The sequence below is a fragment of the Coenobita brevimanus genome, chromosome 103 (genome assembly GCF_032717465.1).
Source record: "Coenobita brevimanus isolate Jiangsu-jjx chromosome 103, ASM3271746v2, whole genome shotgun sequence".
NCBI classification, from domain to species: Eukaryota; Metazoa; Arthropoda; class Malacostraca; order Decapoda; family Coenobitidae; genus Coenobita; species Coenobita brevimanus.
Window position 1 is genome coordinate 7,382,377 of NC_137056.1, and position 4,982 is coordinate 7,387,358.

General features: G+C 45.5%; 1 non-coding gene across 1 annotated transcript; it reads left to right on the forward strand.

Annotated features, from left to right (window-relative positions):
• Window positions 1–1,208: 1,208 nt before the first annotated feature.
• On the forward strand, window positions 1,209–1,280 carry TRNAE-CUC (transfer RNA glutamic acid (anticodon CUC)). Its single transcript has one exon. It is a non-coding gene; the product is annotated as a tRNA-Glu (tRNA).
• The last annotated feature ends 3,702 nt before the right edge of the window (window positions 1,281–4,982 follow it).

A 4,982-nucleotide genomic window follows, 5' to 3' on the forward strand; every position in this document is an offset into this window, starting at 1 on the left:
GCGATTTTTTTTTTTCAGCTTAAGGAATGCATTTGTGTGTGTGTGTGTGTGTGTGTGTGTGTGTGTGTAATATCTACGCATACAATTTCAATATACACACAGCATTCGACAACAATACATCCTACTTCATCTACCACAAACACAATGCACTACCACACTACCACACTCCTCCTGGTTATTATATTCAGCCAATAAAAGGATATAAGTCGCGTCGTCAGCTTTGTCAGTAATCATTACAGCAACACGCCTGTCAGCTACACCGTCTGACATGCCACGTGACCCGTTGCAAAGGCTTCATATAGGTCAGGTCAGGGCAGTTACCTATGTCGTTACAGTCGCTAGGCATTTACCTCTTAGCAACCGTAAATAATAATAATAATAATAATAATAATGGACATGAAGTATACTCCTACGACCAGATAAGGTTTTATCTTACTGCAACATTAGTTCATCATCATCATCATCATCATAATCATCATTATCATTAACATCATCAAAATCCTGCTTCCAAGAATAATAATAATAAAATAAAACGAATAATATTATAATCTCAAACCGTGCAATTGCAAACACTTCCGCACTATTACTCGAAATATATCACTACAAGCATCTCTCTCTCTCTCTCTCTCTCTCTCTCTCTCTCTCTCTTTCTCTCGGAAAACACAGACACACAGCTGGGGGCAGTCACATACGTTTGCCTCCCTCACACTTATAAATAGAGCCAGACAGGATGGCTCTGTACGTATGCATCTTAAAATCGTCTCGAGAGGATAAGAACACAACGAGACCTCACGGGAAGAGACGATACGTATTCGTGAAAAAAGAGATAACAGTAATCGCTCACGTCCTCTCTCCATCCGTAAGTGGGAGAGGATGATGATGATGATGATGATGATGATGATGAGGAGGAGGAGGAGGAGGAGGATGGTGGTGGTGGGTTTAGGAGGCTCTGGCACCTCATCCTTAGCGATTTTAGAAAATTAATACACCTTTATAATTTATTCTCTCTTCTTAGTCATATCTTTTAATTCCTTCACACTGATGACGTCGTGTGTGTGTGTGTGTGTGTCTAAAGATTACACCGTATACACAGTCAAGTATATATGGTCTACAAAGAGACAAGCTAATATTAATATCATACATAAACATCCGGCAAGCAAAGAAACACCAGTGCTTTTTAATCAATACTTACACGTTACTCCTCACCCTCCCGTGTGGTCTAGTGGCTAGGATACGCGGCTCTCACCCGCGAGGCCCGGGTTCGATTCCCGGCACGGGAATGTTTTTGGTAACCATCTGTTCACATGTAGCTACTTAGGAGAGAAGTGCTACAGTGAAACTCTGAATTTTATCGTATGCAATCTGGACATAAAGTTGTTAGAGTTATTTTGGTTTGACATAAAAGTTATTTTGGTTTGACAGCCTAAACGATGATGTAACATTTAAGTAAAGCATACGGAAATCAAGCTGTAAAAATATGAATATTGGATATATCTTATACGTATGAATAAACCTTTTCTGCAAGCGTACGTCATATATTTTTGCTCTTCCTGCCACCAATGACTCCATTCAATTTTGGAGAGTCCCCAGTCAGAGGAAAAGTTAATGAGGATCACACTACCATGCCATTTCAAGTTTATCCCAGGGTAAATAAAATCGTCAGGAGGCTGCAAGAATAAAGTAAAAATAGAAACGTAATCTTATTGAAACTAACCCACATTCTCATAAGTATTAATCTGGTATGTGGGGATGTTAAATCATTTGGGTAGCCACGGCACTGAAGCTAACTCAATCAAGTGTGTGTGTGTGTGTGTGTGTGTGTGTGTGCGCGCGTTTTATCCATCTAATTCATATACTCCGGCCAGAACACGAAAGATTTAACACCCAGGGGCACTCTCTCATCTGAATAAAATATTGTATGGCGTTATGAGAAGAACTAAAGGTGCCCCGGCATGAATAATCTAAACATGAAGAAATGAAGCACACACACACACACACACACACACACACACACACACACACACACACACACACACACACACACGCCAGGCTGTTTGACGTGTTTCTGTTCAGGCCTGCACAGGATATGATGATTCAGGGTAAGATACTAATGGAGCTGCTGAAGGATGACGAAATTCCGGAGGGCTGTTGCTGTCTGTGGTTAGTATACATTTGGGACAGGAATGCTGAGTGTACTGAGGAAAGGGGAGGTGGTGATGGAGGGGGGGGGGAGCGCTGGAGAGGGTGAGAGGTGTGGGGAAGGAGGGGGAAGCAAATAGAAGGGAGAGAGAGGACAGAGGGATAGAGAGAGGAGGAGGAGAAGGGTAGAGGGGACGGTGAGGGAATGCAGCGGGACAGCGTGGAGGGGAAGAAGAAAGGAAAGGCGAGGGGTGGGATAAGGGGAGAACGAGTGGGAGGTGAGGGAAGTGGGAGAGGGGAAAGGCATGTTCGGGGGTAGGTGAAGGATGAGCTTGGATGATGAAGCAGGGGAAGAAGATGGGGAGGTAAAGGAGATGAGAAAGTAGTGGGAGGAGCGAGAGGTAAGGACGGGAGAATTAAGTAGGTGGGACGAGGATGAGACAGCAAGGTAAAGAGGATAAGGCAAGGGAGATGGCAATGATAGGGGGGTGAGAAAATAAGAAAATGGAGAGATGGGGTAAAGGGAAAGAGGGAATGGTGGAGAAGGCAGGAGGGGGGTGGGGAGGATAAGCCGGGGGAGCGGGAGGAGGAGGGGGAGGGGGAGGAAAAGGAGATGGGAGGGTAGAGAGGGTGAGGCAAGAGGGAGGGGACGGGGTAGACGCAGGACACGAAGGGGGGGGGGGAGAAGCTTCTAGATGAAAGGGGTATGAGGGGGCTGGATCCAGGAATGGGGGAGAGGGACCAGATGGGAGGGTAGTGGGAAGGGGAGAGGGGAAGCAGTAGGAAGGGAAGTTCGGGGGGGGGGGAGGTAGAAGCAAGATAGAAGAAGGGTAGGGCCAAGGGAGAACAGTGTGGGGAAACAGAGAGGAGGGGGGGGGGAGGGTACAGCGAGCAACGTTTGAGCTACACTGCCATTGGTGGAGACGGGGGTGTGGCTCGCGTGCGTTGTGGTCGCGGTGGGGTGACGTGGCTCTGTGGCGTGGCGTGGCGTGGGTCAGTGTGGTGTGGATATGGGGAGTGTGGTTTAAGCGTGAATGGCGTGAGTGATGAGTCTGGTAAGCGTGGTTTGAGTGTGGAGTGGTTCTGGTGCGTATGGTTTGGCTTCGTGAGTGTGGTGAATCTGGTGTGGATTCTGATGAGTGTGGTTTGGCTTGGTGAGTTGAGGTGGATTTTGGTGAGGGCTGTTTGACTTGTTGAGTTGGTGTGGGTTTTGGTGAGGGCGGTTTGGCTTAATGAGTGTGGTTTGGGTGTTGGTCTTAGTGGTGATGACGGTCTGGGAATTTGGTGTGGGTTTGGTAAATGGGGTTCGGGTTCTCTGTGTGTGGCAGCATGGGTTTGGCGAATGTGCTGTGCGTTTAGTGTAGGATTATCCGATGTTAGGAAGCTCTGCGTGGTGTGCTATAGGTCCTATGAATGTGGAGTGATATGCCACTTATACGCAGTGTACAGGGAAATGAAGAAATTATAGATGCAATTAACGGTTGCATTTTACACACGAATTATACCCATATACTCAAAATGAACACACTACCAGCAGCCTATGTAAGTATACGTCATACAAAGGAATAATCACGGTACTGAAAATCTAAAAACCCTGTCATGTTATCTAGTCACCAGATATAGTTAAAGGAATGGGTTGAATTTGGCATGATACGCTGTGGTCAGAAGTGAACTGCAGGATATGACAGCTGTTCACATGAAGAACCTTAGAAACTGAAGTGGTTTTAACTCCTTCAGTCCAATGACTTTAATTTTCTCAGCTATATTTATTTCAAAATATTTCTCCTAATCAGAGTTAAATCCAGAAGGTAGCATACATAAAATTTAGAGAATGTCCTCGGGATGAACGTGTTAATCCTCAAAAAACTGTATGCCATATAATCTACGCTGCTTTATACGTATCGTCAGGCATGCACATGATATGACTCTGAAAAAAGAAATACCAACTGCAGTGGTCGAGACATGATGTAATATCACTGGTATGTTACCGAAGTCTGTCATGTGTATACCTTTATTCAGATATGCTGTGTAAGGCAGAAAGTAGGGTGGAGTGCCAGTGGGAGAGGGGAGTGGAGTGAAGTGAGATGGAAGCGGACGGGAGATGTGGTACAGAGGAGTACAAAGGAAAGCAAATAACAACAGACCTGTTGGTCCTTTCGCGGCTGTTTGGCGTAGGGTATAGGAAGTTTATATCTAACAAAAGTATTTTATCAGTTTAAGACAAGGATAGAAAAGTGCGATGGATGGACGGGAGGATGTGGAAAGATAAAGGGGATATGGGAAAGGAAGGAGGGGAAAAGAGGGAGTACGATCCAAGGGTTATGGGGAGAGCAGGACAGATACAAGAAAGACAATGAAACAGACGACAGTAACAGCAGACAATGGCCCGGGGCAAGTCTGATTTGACTACTTCGAACAGGCGCTGGCTTGGGAGCGTCCACATCACAATTTCAGTGATATGGAAAGGCAGGAGGGGAAATGGGGATGCGCAATGGGGAGTGGGGGAGTCGCAGACAAAAGGGGAAGAAAGATCTAGAATGCAAGGGAGGAATGACGCAAGACTGGGAGGGGAAGAAGACAGCAGAAGAATGGTGGTTTCAGGAAAATACGTATAATACTAAATGTAAAAACACATTTAACATACACTCTAGCACCATCTTTCTTTCCCTCCAACAGTCCTTCCCTGTCCAAACTCTTAAAATTTCACATATTCTCAAAGATAAAAAAAAAAAATAGTTGCTGGAAGGGAAGGAAGTAGTGGAATGAAGTATGTGGAGTAGTGGGAAGAAGCATTTGACGGAGATGATGCAAGATGGGAGAGGGACAGAGTCAGGGCAGGAGGG